The sequence below is a fragment of the Pipistrellus kuhlii genome, unplaced genomic scaffold (genome assembly GCF_014108245.1).
Source record: "Pipistrellus kuhlii isolate mPipKuh1 unplaced genomic scaffold, mPipKuh1.p scaffold_m20_p_10, whole genome shotgun sequence".
In the NCBI taxonomy this organism is placed as follows: Eukaryota; Metazoa; Chordata; class Mammalia; order Chiroptera; family Vespertilionidae; genus Pipistrellus; species Pipistrellus kuhlii.
Genome location: NW_023425405.1, coordinates 1,525,393 through 1,544,254, shown reverse-complemented (window position 1 = coordinate 1,544,254; position 18,862 = coordinate 1,525,393). Strand labels below are relative to the sequence as shown.

The 18,862-nt window shown below is 38.5% G+C and overlaps 1 long non-coding RNA gene across 1 annotated transcript; it reads left to right on the top strand.

The window, feature by feature from the left end:
* Positions 1-3,534: 3,534 nt before the first annotated feature.
* Positions 3,535-9,177, top strand: LOC123651999. The gene is made up of 3 exons (XR_006741016.1): positions 3,535-3,547; positions 4,208-4,213; positions 9,017-9,177. It is a non-coding gene; the product is annotated as an uncharacterized LOC123651999 (long non-coding RNA).
* Positions 9,178-18,862: the final 9,685 nt, after the last annotated feature.

The window sequence follows — 18,862 nt, the reverse complement described above, 5'->3', positions numbered from 1 at the left end:
GGCCTCAGCACCAGGGCATGAGGTAGTGACAACCATTTGCATATTAGATTGTTATTATATAGAATAGCTTCCTGATACTATCAACTCAGCCTTTATTTTGGCAAATTAACCCCACAGTTAAGTGACCTAAATACAGAGCTTTTCTCACAAACTTGTACTAGAAAATGTAATTTCAATTGCTTTGTCAATAAATATCAAATGTACATATATTTTCAACAAATGCCACACCAATGTGGATGTAACTGGGTTATTGCCTCTTTTGTTAAGTAAAATACAACTCTGAAGACAGGTTTCCATCTCATATCAGTCCTGGTGACTTCCTTACCTTCATGCCAAGCTAAGACTATGGATGCATAGTCTCTGATTCATTCTCATGAATCTCTAGCAGAATTTGATAACCTTTTTCTCAAACTGTAATATAAAATAATTACCTCCAGAAAAATCTGATTTGTCTTTCTTTTTTTCATCCCTATATTTTTTTCTCTTTCTCAGTGTAATAAAACCTTCTCACCAAGCATTAAGGAATCTAGAACTCTGAGCACAGATGAGTGCTGTTGTGGTGAACAAATGGTCTATGGATTGTTGAGTAAATGGCTTCATTTCTCCCAATTTAGGGGAATAATTCACCTCCAGAAAGTGCTTGGACATTATAAGTGCCCTTACAGAGCCAAAAGGTTTCAAAAACTTCAGTTTAATTGATAAGCAGCATATTGACTCTATTCAGATTTGCTAAGATAATGTTAAACTATATAAAGGCAAAGAAAAAAAATAAAGAAAAGAAAGAAAGAAAGAAAGAAAGAAAGAAAGAAAGAAAGAAAGAAAGAAAGAAAGATTTGTATCCTATGTATTGTCCAGTGTCTTTTGGTAAAGTTTCAAAATTAAGTGATGACTATTTATACTAATTCAATTTTAAATATAATAGATATGCCCATTTCATATTGTATAGCTCCTCTGTATTAAGTAAAACAGTGATTGCGAGTAATATTGATGCATTAGCATGGTATAAGTGGTATTCATTATATATATGAACTGCTAGCTCTACTCTAGGATCCTTATGCTAAGGAAATGTTGCTTTTCCTAAAACTTTCCCAGTGAGTAACCATTATATATAATTGAGCTCAAAGAGAAAGGGAGAGGGAGAGAGAGATTGAAACATCAATGATGAAAGAGGATTGTTGATCGGCTGTCTCCTGAACACCCCCCATTGGGTATCAAGCCTGCAACCCAGGCATGTGTCCTTGACTGGAATTGCACCTGGGACCCTCCAGTCTGCAGGCTGATGCTCTATCCACTGAGCCAAACCAGCTAGGGTCATTTTTAATAAATAAAATAAAATATGTGTCCCTAGGAAACTTCATAGTTTTCTAACATGAAGTTTCCTAGGAACATGTATATATACTAGAGGTCTAATGCACAAAATTCAGCAAGAGTAAGTCTTTCTTCCCCCAGCTGCCGGAACCGGCTTCCCTAGCAGCCCTGGCTTCATTCAGAAGGATTTCCAGACTAATTAGCATATTATGTTTTTATTATTTTAGATATTTTAAGTAAAGCATGTATCTCAGAACTAGAGTCCTTTGTATTGCTTAATCTGGAAGCTGTTTCTGTCTTATTCTTTGGAGGTTCTTTTTATTATTACAGTTGCCCATGATTGTGCTTTAAGTGGACAAAGTTGGAGGGTGAATAGTTAGATTTTATTGTTATAATTACTCAGCTTTTGGATTTGCCTTGTTGGTTTGAAAAAAAAAGATTTTATTTCATTTGAAAGATATAAATGATAGCAAGTTCCTATTTGAAATTATTAGACTGTGATTACCAGTGCAACTATATAACCTTATATATGTAAATCACTGGAGTTCATGGTAAGTCTGACATTTACAGAATTAATGAACTAAATAATTAAGTGGCCTAGTAAACGAATTGGTAAACCAGAACTATTAATCTTTTAATGAATTCTTTGCTATCACTTAAGTAATAACTTTTTGCATAATTTTAAAGGATTACAGTGAAGAAACGTTAGAATTGAAAACCCATTCAGTGAAGAAACGTTATTTTTATAAATCCATCATTATGTCTCTTTTTATTGAATTCATTTCTATTCAGTTTAGAAAAGGGGCAATTCTTATCTTGATGACTAACAGTCCTCGACTTCTGAGGTTTTTTTCTTTCCCTCTCACTGAGACAAAAGGTTCAGGATCATTTACTTCTTCGAAAAACCACAGCTAAAATGAGTAATTAGCATACAAATATAATTTTAGAAATCCCCTATTTGGTGGTATATATCACATGTATTTCAGAATTTGTAAGCTCTTGCCAAGACCGGTTTAGCTCAGTGGATAGAGCATCGTACTGCGGACTAAAAGGTTCCAGGTTCCATTCCGGTCAAGGGCATATACCTTGGTTGCGGGCACATCCCCAGTGGGAGGTGTGCAAGAGGCAGCTGATCGATGATTCTCTCTCATGGATGTTTCTAACTCTCTATCCCTCTCTCTTCCTTTCTGTAAAAAAATCAATAAAATATATATTAAAAAAAAGAATTTGTAAGCTCTTGTAGGGTAACTAGTACATAAAATACAGCTTTTTTTTTTTCTAGTCTCCAAATAATGTCTGTCTTTACCTTTCTCTTCAAACACCCTTTTAAAAATCAGATTGTAACTATTATAATAACTGAGCTGCACTAAATACAACCACAGTTTGGAATATTGAAATGTGCAGGGTTATATCAATCAACAATGAGAGAGTAGTAGAAGTAGACTGTGTCATCCTAATTGCTGCCTAAAATGGCCCTCCATAGGATGAGGGATTACTGAATCATAAGTATTCAATACTTTCCACTAGAAGGAAAAAATTCAAGTGCTTAAATAAAAATAAAGGACAGCAAGAGTTATGGCTACAATGGTTTTCTTACCCCATACGAGAGAAGAAAGATGATCTCTTAAATTAACCGGTGTTTATTGCAGCCTATCATGAACTTGACACTGTCCTCTGCACAATGGGACACACAGAAGGAAAAGAAGATGCAGTCCACAGCTTATAATCTAAGTGTAAAGAGTCAACCAATACACAGAAATTAGTATCAAGCTGCATAGAAGAGATAATAGCCTCAACTACTGCATACAAAACATCCTGTAGCTTTGTAAGCAGAAGAGATGCACTTGAGTATTTTTAAAATCTAAGAATCTGTGAACCTCTATTTCTGACAATATGGAAAACTACATATCCTGAAAGTCTTTCTGATAGAGAACACTTAGAAATGTTCATAAAATATAATAATTTAAAAAAATATAAACCTTGCCAAAACCAATTTGGCTCAGTGGATAGAGTGTCAGCCTGCAGACTGAAGGGTCCCTGGTTTGATTTCAGTCAAGGGCAGATACTTTGGTTACGGGCACATCCCCAGTAGGGGGTGTGCAAGAGGCAGCTGATCTATGATTCTCTCTCATCGATGTTTCTAACTCTCTATCCCTCTCTCTTCCTCTCTGTAAAAAAATCAATAAAATATATATTTTTAAAAAATACAAACTTGGACTTGCAATAAATTAAAGAAAATGTCCAAGGTCCCAAGATGAAGGGGGATTTCTAACTAGAGTAGTAAATAAAAGCTGACTCACATGCTGTTCTGGAGGACCGTCATTCCTGACCACCAATAGCCTCAAAAGACAGCACAATGTCCTGGATCTTCATACAGAACTGGGAGCTGGAACTGAAATTCCCACGTAAGTTTGGACTTTCAAAGGCCTAGACCATGCATATCAAACTCAAAGGCTAACAGGGGCCAAGTAAACAAGGTTTAAGTTTATGTGGGCTGCAAAAAAACAAAAGCTTCAATTTTTATAGAAACATACGTTTATTTTGATAGAGACATGCTGAAATAAATGAGTAATTGTTAACATAAAACAATAGAACACTTTAATAAAAATTAATATTTTTCTTAAACATTAACTTACCAGACACTGAATAACTGCACAAATTAAGCATAATGCAAGTAAACCTATTTTTCTTGTTCTCTGAAAGCAAAATATTTCCTGTTGTGCACACCAAACAAGTCAGCACAGAATAATGACATGACCATCAGCTGCTAAAATCCTTGCTGCCAGTATTAGTGGAGAGAAATGGTACGCCTGCACATAAGGGAAATGAATACAACAGGATTCTAGTAATCACTCATTAGTGAACACTGTAGTGCGTTATTAATAATTATGTATAACAGGATATTGTAAAAATTAAGTTACCAAAATTTTTATTAAAACATTTCTTACATACTGTTATATTGGCTGGGCTGCAAAAATATTCGTGTGGGCTGCTTGCAGCCCATGGGCTGCAAAGGTTGACATGCTTGGGCTAGACAGTCAATGAAATTATAGATTAAAAAATAAATTCAAAATTAAAGAGAAAGCCACAAGGGAATTCAAATTGGTTTCTGGTAAATACAAAGATTTTGATTTTAAGGTCATAAGTCCACAGGGAATTACTATGATCTGCGGTGATGGATTCAGGAGAATTCTTGCCAAAAGCATTTAGCACCATCTATGTGTTTCCCACCTTGTGAAGTATCTCTCAGTCTCCAGTTAATCTATATATATATAAGCCTCAAAGTTTACTATAAGAAACATTTAAAATACATTAAATAAAAAAAAAAAAACTTGACACAGTGATAAATTAGACTCAAAAGAGCATTGTTTTGAGAAAAAGTTGCAGACACATGTTTCACTTGCTTTGGAAAGCAAATATAGCATTAGATTTTACTATATTTTAGGGGAGCACAGGCAGGTTTAGGGAACTTTTAGAATCGGGGTCCATGGAAAAAACCATAGGGCTATAGACAGGGAGAAGGTACATTTCGATAACACAAGGAAGCCAGGTGCCATTATATTTTATAAGACAAGAGAGTGTAAACAGATACATTTACATAAGACAAGGGAACTGGAAATAGCCAAAAAAAATAAAAAATAAAATGGTCTATATTTACAAATTAAGAATGAAGAAAGCCCAAAAGGAATAGGAGGACAATGAAGGAGGAGGGCCTCACGGTCACTATAGTAACCGATTCAAAAAGGGAATATTGACCAATCAGAGGGGATGTCAGGACACAGGAACTACAGCCTTTATAAACCATGGAAACAGGAAGTGGGTGGGACCCTTTTCCTCACCCCATGTGGGAGCCTGTACTTGTTCTTCAATAAGTCTCCACCTTTGTGATACCACCCTCTATCCCTAGATTCATTCTTCGACTCTGGTGGACAAAGAATCTGGGTTCCAGTACAAAAATTTTGTGACAGTGTGATTTAAAATTTCTTTGGAGAGCAGCCAGCAACCAACTATTTGAATTGATTTAATTCAGCATGCTCTGGCCTCCTGTATTCAAAAGAAGCTCTTCAGATTGGCAGTGAGGGAGTCTTTTATTTGAACATTTAAGTAATGTGTAAAGATAGAAAAAAAAGATATAAATGCGAATAATTAAAAAGTACATGAGTAATACTGAAAGCAGAATACTTGAAAAGGCATGGTAGATTTTTACATTCTTAGAAGATAGCAGCCAAATGTGTTAAGATCCTTTCAATATTTTCAACTTATGGATGTGAGGGCGATCTGGCTGCGACATCTGTCACCCCATTGATCGCCAGGGTTGATTCGGCTGATCTGGCTGGCTAGGCGGGTGTCCCCCTCCTCCCTCACCGATCCATGTGCGTCCCTCCCGAAGCTGCGCGCTCGGTCGAAGAGGACGACTTTCCCCCAAGAGGAGAGGACCGGTCTTCGGTCAAGGGTATACGAGTAGCTGCGCTCCCCTGCTAGAACCTCCAAACAAGCTCTCAATATTTTCAACTTTTGCTAATATTAACAGTGGGGAGTACTCAATTGAGAGGGAAATGTCAGGAAAATTCTAGTAAAAATAAATTGGTGCAATTAATAGGGCAAACTGCTTAATTATTCCAAAACATTTGCTTCACTTATCCATTTTAGGATGTGTTTCTGGACAAAGATATAAAGAGAGATCATAGGGGAAATGGTCAGGAGGAGGAGCAGAAGGGAAGAAATCAACATTACTTTAAAAAAAGATATATTAGAATTTAGAAAAAAAATTATCAGTTATGATTTAATACTTGAGCTGTGAATGGGGGCAGCAGTATTTAATACACTATACAAAAGATAATAGCAAAAAAACAAATAGTCTTTTATCACTATCTCTTAAGGCCAATACATTTTGGAATTCTATAGTTTTGGCTTGTTGTTTATACCAATAACAATTATATAAACAAATATATCCTCTAATTATTCTTATATACTAAATATTTTATTTATTTTTATACCAGAGTTGATGCTCTGCTAATTTAGTAATATATATATATTATTTTATATATATATATAGATACACACACACATCCTTAAACAAAAATCAATACATAATATGATTTAAGATAATAAAACCAAATTAAGAACTGAAGTGTTCAACCTTCAAAACTTCACTGAGCATGATGACTATGTGAGATAAGTTTAACTTATGAGCTTACTGCCTAGTTATGTCAGGATACTTGCTTGGGACATTTGGAACAATTTCTTCAGTTTGGAGAGAATGTTTTTTAATAATTAAATAATTACCTTCTCTAAATTATTACCTTCCAGAATGTTTCTGAACAACAAGCATTCCTATCAATGAGGAACCTTCACTGTTGGCTCATTTTCAGCTTTAATTACCTTTAAAAGTCAACAAGGCAACATATGAATGTTCACATCTTATTAAACAACTTTCCACATTTAAGACTTTTAATCTCTAGAAGGAGGCTGAGTTCATTGCTATCAAGAATTCTTATTCAGGTGAAGTCATGGCCTTTATAAAATTTCCCTTTGCCCTTTGTCCCCCCTAATAAATATCCTAAGGATGGAAATAAGGATGCATTTGGGAAATCTAGAGTGACTGAAAAGCCTTGCTTCTGTAAATAATTAGAAAAAGATACATATGGGGAGAACAACAAGTGAAGTTGTGAAGGTCAGGCCCAAGAAACACCTTTGATACCATAATCTTAAATAGAAAGCTTAGCTGAAACCGGTTTGGCTCAGTGGATAGAGTGTTGGTCTGGGGACTGAAAGGTCCCAGGTTCGATTCTGGTCAAAGGAATGTACGTTGGTTGCAGGTGCATCTCCAGTAGGGAGTGTGCAGGAGGCAGCTGATCGATGATTCTCTCTCATCGATGTTTCTAACTCTCTATCCCTCTCTCTTCCTCTCTGAAAAAAAAAAAAAAAAAAAAAAATCAATAAAATATATTTTAAAAAATAAAATAGAAAGCTTATTGCTCAGTATGTATTCTAGTTAAAGTCTTCTGTAATTTTATTGTAGAAAACATCTCCGCCATTCATCAAATATTGGATACTATCCATATAAAAGACATAAAAATCCCTAGACACACACAAATTACTGAGTGATAAAAACCTGAAACGATAATGGGACAACGGGGAAAGTTTGGTAATAAGAGATGGGCAAGGGGCTGAGGTACACAGAAGGAGGAGCACCTAACCCAGGTCATGGGTGAGAGGAAAGAGGCTGGAAAGACTGCGGGAGGAATTACTGAAAGTAAGCGAAATTCCTGAAAGGTGAGTGGAATTAAGCAGGTAGGAGGACAGAGGAAATATTGTTACCTGAAAGCATTGGAAAGCCAAGAATTGGAATTTTACAAGGAAATAAGATCGTGTTTTTTTTTTTTTTTTTAAGAAAGCATCCTGGTGAAGCATAGTAACCACTATTGTATAAAAAACCTGCTGTTTGAAAATTTTAACCCTGCTATTTTGGTTTCTGTAAACGCTTGCTTGCTTGAATAATAGGGAAAATAAGTTCAACTACCTGACCTTGCAAGCCGCTCTGTTGCCCTGGGCAGGATAGTTCCTGCCCAGGGCAACAGAGATGTTTTAAAAGTAACAAAAAATCCGGACTGTCCCGCCAAAAGCGCCGTCTGGTCACCTTATTTATAAGCCATGGAAACAGGGACTCAGTGAGACCTTTTCCCCCTCCCCACTTGGGAGTCTGTGCTGTGAGATTCTTTCTGCTTCCCATGTGGGAACCTGTACTTGTTCTTCAATAAAATTTTCACCTTTGCTATACCACCTTCCATTTGTGGATTCATTTTCTGATTCCATTGGACAAAGAATCCAGGGAACCATCCTGGTTCTCTTTTCTCCACATTTTCACCGACACATGGTTATTCATTTATTAATGTTAATGTAAAAACATTCAAACCCATAAAGGATTTTTATGAGTTTATTTGAGCCAAACTGTTGACAATTGCTGGGAAGCAGAATCTCAAGTTATTGGGATAATGCTCTTGAGAATGGCAGTTTTTCATCTTGTTTTATACATTACAATCAAAGGAAGATAAATTAGGGAGGTGGCAGAAAGAAAGGGGAGATAAAAATGGGATTTGATAAAAGTAAAATGATAGACACATACTTCTTTTATTAGTATACAGGGTAGTTAACAGTTAACAATTAACATGATAACAATAGCAATGAGGGGATTTGTGGTCATTTGGTTGTGCCTTGAGGGGTCCAGAAAAAGGGAAATTACAAGTTACCCTGACATTTCACTGGTGTGCTATCTTAGATGCAAAAGACAGTATGTTCAGTTAAGGTAAAGCTTGACCTTGTCAGGGAAGATACTGACCTAGAAATGACTACCCACTATAAACTGCTTTTGGTTAGTTTTAATTTCAGACCATCCCCTGTGGTTACTTTAGGTTTTTGAGTTTGCAAAACTGCCATGCAGGCCTTCTCTGAGCTAGTCAGGTTAGCATGTTGCCTTTTTTTTCCATCCACATTAATGATAGCCATTCTGACGGAAGTCAGGTGATATATTATGGTGGTTTTAATTTGTATTTTCTTGATGATTAACATGTTGAGCATCTTTTCATACAACTGTTGTCTATCTACCATGTTTCCCCGAAAATAAGACATCCTCTGAAAATAAGACCTACTTACAGGTTTCCTTCTGAGAGAAATATAAGGCATCCCCCCAAAAATAAGGCCCCCCTAGGCTAAACATGAGAGATTTGGTCCACTGATTCTGAAAGAAATGGAGTCACAAGAAATTCACCAGGAAATTCAGGAATTGGATTGTTATGATGATGTTCTGGAAGATGATGATTGTCATTGAATTGTCATTGAGTAAATGAGTAAATTCTTGATACTGTAGGATTCACAGTTTGTCTGGTTTGTGTTGACAACTACCGTACTACCGTACCGTATACAGGTAATACATTTCCTTTATTTTCATTTAATAATAAATGTGTACCGTATACTTCTTCATGGAAAAATAAGACATCCCCCGAAAATAAGACCTAGCGCATCTTTGGGAGCAAAAATTAATATAAGACACTGTCTTATTTTCGGTAAAACAGGGTATATATTTTCTTTGGAGAAATATCTATTCAGGTCCTCTGCCAGTTTTTAATTAGATTGGTGTTAAGTTGTGTGAATTCATATATACTCTAGTTATTAACTGTTTATCAGGTGTATTGTTGGCAAATAACTTCTTCAATCCAGGAGATTAACAATTTTCATTTTGTTGATGGTGTCCTTCATTGTGCAAAACTTTTTAGTTTGATATGGTCCCATTTGCTTATTTTTCCTTTTATTTTCCTTGCCTGGGAGAAGATATATCTAAAAATATGAATGGTATGAGCAATACCAAAATAGTCACTCCTGTTCCTGTTGCCTCAGGAGAAGAAACTATCTGAATATCCAAGAAAATAATTATTAGAGTGTAGTTTACTTTAAATGAATTCATTTTTGTCATGTTTTTACTTTGCTTGTGCTTGCATATTGTAGCAGGTTATAGCCCTAGAAGTCCAATACTATAATACTATTACTACTACTACTGTTACCGAAGACTGGAGAAAAACCAAGCAATGCTTAGAGCACATGTGTCAAACACAAGACCCGCGGGCCAAATCCGTCCTGCCAGGCCTTGCAATGTGGCCCGCACCACGCTGTCATCACTGCAATCCGCTGCGTTTCCATCACAATGACAGTTTATGACTGTTCAGTAAACCAATTCGGCCCGCGATTTAGGCTGGATTTTAGATTTTGGCCCCTTCTCTGATTGAGTTCGACACCCCTAGCTTAGAGAAATGGAATTACCCTTTAATATGCATGGGCCCAGAGGAAGGAAAAAAAAAATCTTCCAAATTCTGAGCAGTAACACGGAGGAAGTTGTTTCTTTTTATATGTGTTTCAGTCCTTTGTCTCCCAAATATGGAGTTTTCTGGTCCCCTTTGCAAGTTCTTAAAGAGACCTATGTGCTTGGACTTTGAGACCTCAATGAAAGGCCTGGCCTGGTGCCAGCACTGATAACTTTGTCTGGGGAAGGTGTATGGCCTCTCTAAAATGGAAGTAAACAGTTCTTGCAGGACCAGACAATTAAAGGGGCAGTAACTAGATTCAGATTGCTAGACCCCAAAAATATCTCTTTTCCCCATCATTATTACTACTATTACTACCTCTAATAATAATAAGAAGAAAAATTCAGGCTTTGACAGATCTATACTTAAGGTAAGGGAAAAGTCTTGGAGAGTCTGAGGTGGGCAATTAGCACAGAAAAAAATCAAAATTGTTCCTAGCCTGGGAAATGTGCCTAGCAGACAACTGCATTTACATAGCTTCATTCAACTGCCATCTGCAGGGCATTGCTGTGGCTCAGAGTATGCTCCAAACTGCAGGTGTTTCAGATTTACTTACTAGACCTACCGCATTGCTGTAGCATCCAAAATCCTCTCCTTTCAATACCTACACAGAGCATGAACTCTCCTCTTTCAAAGGAGGCATTAGATAGTGGGAAGCTAAGATTGAAGAAAAAAGAGAAAATAGTTTCTAAATATGTTTATAGGCTTTTCTGAAATGAATAAGAATTGGCGGGCACTGCTGGTGGCAAGCCCTTATCAACTTCCCCTTATTTTTATTTACTCACAGTACATAGCAGGGCAGAAATGTCTCAGTTAATATTATCTGTCAGGTTTCCTTGCTTCTAGAATGGCTCAATGACATAGTTATGGCCAGAGACATGTGTAGAGAGTGCCTGGGAAGGCACATGAGCATTTCTTTAATAATTGTCAGCTGAATCCAGTGGCTTTGGTAGAGCCACATCCTGGAAACACACCTTGCCAGAGGCAGGAGTGTTGTCAGATTGACCTTCAGCCCCTGAGCCAGGGGTGGGTTTCATTATCTAAATCCAGCCAAGCACCAGGAATGAATACAACTCGGGCCCAAGTCTTGAACTTTAGTAAAACTTTCTGTTTTTTTGCTGAATAAAATGAATGCAATAAACCATCATTTTCTTAATCCCCAGCAGTGCCTACTCAGGAAGCGGACTGCTCACTAGCTGTGCTGGATGCAGAAAAGAGAGAAATATTTACAGACTTGTAAGAAACCATCTGTAGTTAGGGATTTCTGGGAGAGTTTTTGCTTTATTAATACAAGCACTGCTCCTTTCTTTTTCTTCCTTCCTGGAATGCAAAAATGATGCTGGAGATAGAGCAGCCTTTTGGGACCATGAGGCAACAAACACAAAACTCAAAGCTGTGTGCTAAATATAGGGAAGCAGGAAAATAAGGCATTTGGAGGGTGATATTAAACTTCTTGCTAAAGACGAAATGTAATCCCTATTTGATTTTGTTTTGGATTTCTAATACATGGGATACACACACACATCTGTGTGTCCACAATGAAACTATCTCTAGTGTTTCTACAATTCAAATAACTTTTAGAAACATTTTAATGCTCACTTAATATAATTTTTTTTTTTTTTTTTTGGTTTGGTCTGGCTTTTTTTGGTCATTGTTGTTCTGATCTTTATCCTCTACTAAAAGTACAAAATAAAGAACACAGTGTGCTTTAGTTGAGAAGCTGAGCATACATAAAATTCTTGACTGGTCAAAACCCAGGAGCAGTGAAGCAAATTCTGGGAGATGGGGAGATAAGCATAAAAAAGCAAACATACTGCTTCACCTATAATGCGACCTGGGCTCCTTTGCTCTCCTTTATTAGTCACTCTATAATGCCACGGAGAGACGCAAAGTTGACCAAAAATAGAGTGAGGGTAACTCTCTCTGGGTCCTTTTGGTGTGGGGTGGGATGCACTTCCTTAGTAGAAGGTGTCCAGGAGGCAGCTGATAGATGTTTCTCTCTCATTAATGTTTCTCTCTATTCCTCTCTCTTCCTCTCTGCAAGTGCCCTCCTGGATGTGCTCTGCTGAAGAAGTTCTTAAAAATGCAGTTTCTGCACTCGTGGTACCCCAAGAATCCTCTCTTAGAAAAAAGAAATATGCAAATTGACCATACCTTCACTACACCCACCAGCCAATCGTGGTGAGTATGCAAATTAACTCAACCAAGATGGCAGTTAATTTGCATATACAGGCCAGAACAAAGACTGAAGACAGTGTAGAAAGAAGCCAAGTGCTGCAGATGGGAGCAAAGCTGTGGAGAAGCAAGCAAGCAGGGCAGGGAGAAGGGAGAGAAGCCAGTGGGGCTCTGGAGAAGGAAGGGGAACAGGGGGTGGGGGAGAAAGGAGAGAAGCAGGTGAGGCAGCAGAGATCACAGCAGGAAACCCTATTGTAGGAAACTTCCTGCAAGGGCCTCGAGCATTTAATAAAAAGCTTGACTAGATAACCTGGAAAGAGATGGACACAGAGGCGTTAGTGATGGCATCTGAAATGGATGTGGCCCCTGTAGTTATCTGCTGCCAAGCATAGCACATGAAACACTTTTTACCTGTGTTCCAAAGGCAAAGTCCTTTGATAGATCACTGCAATGGACCAAGAAAGAATGTAGTTCCTGCGGAGAGAATTGTCACTCAATTTAAATGCAGCCTCCTGCACCCGTCTTCCTGCTGGCAGCCAGGTGTGCCCCGGTGAGCATTCTCAGGGAGGCTAGGCAGGAGGAGGCCGCAGAGGAAGACTGTGGTGAATTGGGAAGTTCTTATCCCATCTAAAGCCACAGGCACCACAGCTTTGCTTGGTTGCTGCCGTGGAGGCCCAATACTGCAACATACTCTGTGGTTTTTTTGTTTTGTTTTGTTTGTTTGTTTTGTTTTTCAAGAAAGCCAGCAATTTTTAACAGACATTTTAATATGTATTTGTGCTGACACATCATATATGTGGGTTGAATCTAGCAATATAAATTGCCCAGTTGGAGATCCCATCTTTTAAAAATCAAAGCACATTAATAACTGTACTGAATCTCTATTCCAAACAGAGTTTGTCTTTATTTCCTAATTTCTGATTCCTTCTTTCCTGGTTCCTGGCCCATGTCTAAGCCTCAACTTTTCTTTAGTCCTTTCTCTTCTCCACAAGTACGCTTTAATGATCAATAGAATTGAAGTATTACCAACCCCAGGATTACTTCCATCTAAAGAGACGTCTGAAATTAAAAAGAAAAAGTATTACAAGAATCAAAAGACTAGGCACGGTGGCTCGGTGCAGACCATCTCCTATCACACAACAAATATCTAGCAACTCTGCTGGCGCTTTCTCATGTGGGGGCTATACATTCCTCTTTTCATATCCAAGCACAGACACACATATTTATACATACTTCCAATAACTGTGACTGCCCAAATATCAAATAAAGGATAAACTGACACTCCCAGAAGTGGCAGAGAAGACTCAGTGAACATAAACTAGTTGACATATTTTATTTTTGTGTCCTGATCTGGATTTTAGTATCCACAGGAAATATTATGATGGAAAATTCCATAACTGACCCACAACTTACATTCCCACAATTGTATCCAGGGACCAATTTTTAGCAAATCAAATAGGAAGTATATTATGGAATTTCTGGCTACATTTCTACATAATAGTAGTAATAAAACCTGTAGTCATTTATTTATTCAGCGTTGGCAAAGTACTTGCATATCTCTTCTCTCATTTGATTCACCAACCTAGCAGAAGCACATATTAGTTTGTGAGTGTGAACAAGTCCTTTAATGCAAATCACAGACCAAGCATGATTTTTAAAAAGTCAGAAGCAATGTATATTAATGATAAAAATTTGCCCAACCCACATGAGAAGTAAGTAAATGATAAAGGACTCTCAAGTAAGCAGAATGTGGTAGTTTTAAAAACATGTCCACTACCAAAACTGATTTGACTCAGTGGATTGAACGTCGGCCTTCGGATTGAAAGGTCCCAGGTTAGATTCCAGACAAGGGCATGTACCTTGGTTGAGGGTACATCCCCAGTAGGGGGTGTGCAAGAGGCAGCTGATCGATGATTCTCTCTCATTGATGTTTCTAACTCTCTATTCCTCTCTCTTCCTCTCTGTAAAAAAAATCAATAAAATATATTAAAAATAAAATAAAATAAAAACATGTCCACAAATTTTTTATAGTCCTCAATTCAACATAAGGTGCTTAATTCTTCTGCCCTTGTGTAAGGACTAGACTTCCTGACTTGCTTCTTATGAATCTAATATTGTGGATGTATCACATGTTGCTCCAGATTTACCCTAGTAAAGAGCAAACAGACAACCGTGGTGCTCTTTCTGTCTCAGATCGCTCCCTCTGTGGGAAGTTAGACACCGTATCGGGAGGACACTCACATACCCTGGTTAGAGGCCCACATTGTGACACAAGCACACCTCCAGCCGGCAGCCCATGAGAAACCACAGCAGGCCAGCAGCCCTGGGTAACCTTGGAAGCAGATCTTTGGCCAAATGCCTGCATTCCCCACCATTAGCTTAACTGTAACCGCATGAGCAACCCTGAGCCCTAACCACCAAGGTAAGTCACTCTCACTTTTCTGACCTCAGAAAGGATGTGACACAGTAAATGTTTGTGTTTCAGACTTTTGCAGCGAATTGTAACACAGCAATAGAGAAAGAATACATAGTGCGGTAATGGATGTTACAACTGGGTAGTCACGTAGAATGAGATAAACTTGAATCCATATTTTAAATGTTGATTAAGATACATTCTAAATGGATCAAAATTTAAATATAAAATATAAAATGTTCTAATTTATTTGAGAAAAGAAAACACACACACACAAAGAGCTGATTCCTTTAAACAACAGTTTCTCCACCTCAGTACCTGACTCTTGGGCAGAATAACCAGGGTTACTTCCTGTGCATTGTGGGATGAGTACGAGCATCCCTAACTTCTACCCACCAGATGCCTGGAAGACCAGCCTGTCTAGTGATTCAAAAATATCTTTAGAAACTAGAGGAATAGAAGGGCATTCTGATTGTGATATGTAACGTGAAAGGGAAAATGACAAGCTGCGAGAGGGTATACTCATACTCTCAACTCATATCTTAGTCCAATGTCTAATAATCCAATAGAAAAATAGGCCCTGGCTGATGTGCCTCAGTGGTTAGAGCATTGGCCTGTAGACTCAATGGTCCCAGGTTCAATTCCAGTCAAAGGCATGTTCCTTGGTTGTAAGCACATACCCAGTAGGGGATGTGTAGGAGGGAGCTGATCAATGTTCCTCTCTCATCGATGTTTCTAACTCTCCCTCTCCATTTCTCTCTATAAAAAAAATCAATAAAACATATTAAAAACAGAAAAAAGAAAAAAATTAGACAAAGGGCCCCACCAGACAATAGAGAAAGAAATATAAATGGCCCTTATACATATGAGGTGATGCTCCAGTCAAAACTAAACTGAGATACCTTTCATACTTTCAAATTGAAAAAAATCTTCAAGTTTGACAACACATCCTCTTGTCCTGTCTGGGAAGACAAGAGACATATTCTCACGCATCATCGCTTGTGGAAGTACTAAATAATTCAACTCTTATGGAATGCAGCTTGGTATAATATTATCTTCTGAAATTACAAATGTGTTATCATTTGACCCAATTATTTTGTTGTGAGGGATTTATCTTACAGATATGCTGTTCTTGCCTTCTACCACTGTGACAGAATTGAGGCTGCCCTGGGATTGCCCATTTATACACTGCATTTCCCATCATTCTTTGCGGCTAGTGGTAGCTATGTCAGTAAATCTTTGCAGTGGAACGTGACTGGATGAGACGTTTGTTGTTTCTTGGTCTGGGTCCTCATAGGTTGGGCATATATCTTTCTAAGAGCTCTCTTTTCCTTCCTGTGACCTGAACTATGAATGTGCCCAGGATCTAGCTTCAACCATGCAGACTAAGATCTTGAGGAATGTGAAAAAAGTGAGATGGAGATAACCTAGCCTCTTGTGGATGCTTTGTGTCCCCTTAAAAGTGACATGTTGAAATCCCAATGCCCAATATGACAGTATTAGGAGGTGGGACTTTGGGGAGGTAATTAGGTCATGAAGGCTGGGCCTCACGAATGGGATTAGTGCCCTTATAAAAGGGACCCAGAGACCTCGGTCACCCTCCTCTGACATTTAAGGACAGAGCATGAAGACAGTTGTCCATGAGCCAGGAAGCTGGCTCTCCCCAGACCTATGCCTTGAACTTGGCTTTCCCAGCCTCCAGAACTATGAGAAATGTTTCTTGTTGAGTCACCCAGTCTGTGGCAGTTTGTCATAGCACCCACAATATACTAAAATACCTTTAATGGTCATAAGGAACACACTGCCGCCAAATTGGACTTCCTTCACCCCCCTTATGAAAATTGCATGAAGGAAATAACCTGGAGCCATTGGATACGGTACCTTTTTAAAATATATATATATTTTTTATTGATTTTTTACAGTGAGGAAGGGAGAGGAATAGAGAGCTAGAAACATCGATGAGAGAGAAACATTGACCAGCTGCCTCCTGTACACCCCCAACTGAGGATGTGCCCACAACCAAAGTACATGCCCTTGACCGGAATCGAACCTAGGACCTTTCAGTCTGCAGACCAACGCTCTATCCACTGAGCCAAACAGGCTTTGGTGGATACAGTATCATTTTCTTAGGGCACCTTAGTTTCATTTTACTATACACCTGCTAACATATGAATTGACAGAGGGACAAAGGTATTCATTTCAACATCAGTTGACTTTGCAAAAGATTCAAAACTGCTGAGGACTACCCTGTTTCCCCGAAAATAAGACAGTGTCTTATATTAATTTTTGCTCCCAAAGATGCACTAAGTCTTATTTTCAGGGGATGTCTTAATTTTCCATGGAGAAGAATACGGTACACATTTATTGTTAAATGAAAATAAAGGAAATTTATTACCTGTATATGGTACTGTAGTATGGTAGTTGTCAACACAAACCAGACAAACTGTGAATCATACAGTAACAAGAATTTACTCATTTATTCAATGACAATCATGTCATCATCTTCCAGAACATCATCATAACAATCCAATTCTTGAATTTCCTGGTGAATTTCTTGTGACTCTATTTCTTTCAGAATCAGTGGACCAAATCTCTCATGTTTAGCAATAGCATTCTGAGACAGCCTGGGGGGGGGGGGGGCTTATTTTCAGGAGGATGCCTTATATTTCACTCAGAAGGAAACCTGTAAGTAGGTCTTATTTTTGGAGGATGTCTTATTTTTGGGGAAACACGGTATAATGAACAACATAAATTGATGAACAAAAATAGATCCAGAGACACGGAAGCATCAAACAGACTGTCAAACCTTAGAGGGAAGGCAGGAGAGGATGTGCGGGGGTGGAAATGTAAGAAATCAACCAAAGAACTTGTGTGTACAGAAGCATAACCAATGGACACAGATGATTGGGGGGTGAAGTGAAGGCTTGGACTGGGGGGCGGGGAGCGGGGGGCTGGGAGAGGACAATGGGGGGAAAAGGGGATATATGTAATACTTTCAACCAAAAGAAGCTGCCCATATTTCCATCAATAGGGACTCATTATGTAAACTATGGCATAGCCATAACTGAAGTACCACATACATATTTAAAAAGTAAAGAAGCTATATGTATATTCAAATGAGTGAAATAGCGGGCAAAGCATTGCTCTACAATAGAAAGATCACACATTGGGCTTGGCCATGTGACATGCTGCCGCCAGTGGAATCATGTGATGCATGTCGTGTCTGGGCTTCGGGGCAGGGAGAATTGTCATCAGCTCTCTTGCTCCTGCCTGTCTCATAAGAGGATCATGAATAACATAAGACTGATGAACAAGAACAGACCCAGAGACAAGGAGGCGTGGATCAGACTATCAGACCTCGGAGGGTAGGAGAGGATGGGGATAAAGGGGAGAGATCAACCAAAGGACTTTTGTGCATCCATATGAGCCTGACCAGTGGTCAAGGACAACAGGGGTGGTGGGGGCATATGTGGGGAAGGGTTTGGAATGGGAATGGAGAGATGAGGACAAATATGTGATACCTTAATCAATAAAAGAGATTAAAAAATAAAGTAGAGCCAAAACCGATTTAGCTCAGTGGGTAGAGAGTAGGTCTGTGGACTGAAAGGTCCCAGGTTCGATTCCAGTCAAGGGCATGTACATTAGTTGGGGGCACATCCCTGGTGTGGGGTGTGCAGGAGGCAGCTGGTCGATGTTTCTCTCTCATCGATGTTTCTAGCTCTTTATCCCTTTCCCTTCCTCTCTGTAAAAAAATCAATAAAATATATTAAAAAATAAAAAATAAAAAAAGTAGAAAATATTAAGCTGAAAAAAAAAGGAGCATGTCGCAGGCAGCAGCCACTCTGTTGGCCTCGTTCCCAGGAAGGGGAGACTGGGAAGCCACCTCAGGCAGGAGCAGAGCTGCGGCAAGAAGAGCAGCCTGCACACCGTAGGAGTGAGAGTGAAGCGTGTCCTGACAGCTCCTGAGGTTTAGGGCTTGTTTGTCTTCAGACAGAATAATCTAGTTAAAGATAGCGAGTTTATATCTTTTGTTTAAAAGTCAGGGTTAAAAAGAATATCATATTTGCATTTACTTTCCTAAAGAAACACTGGAAGGGTATAATGACAGCGT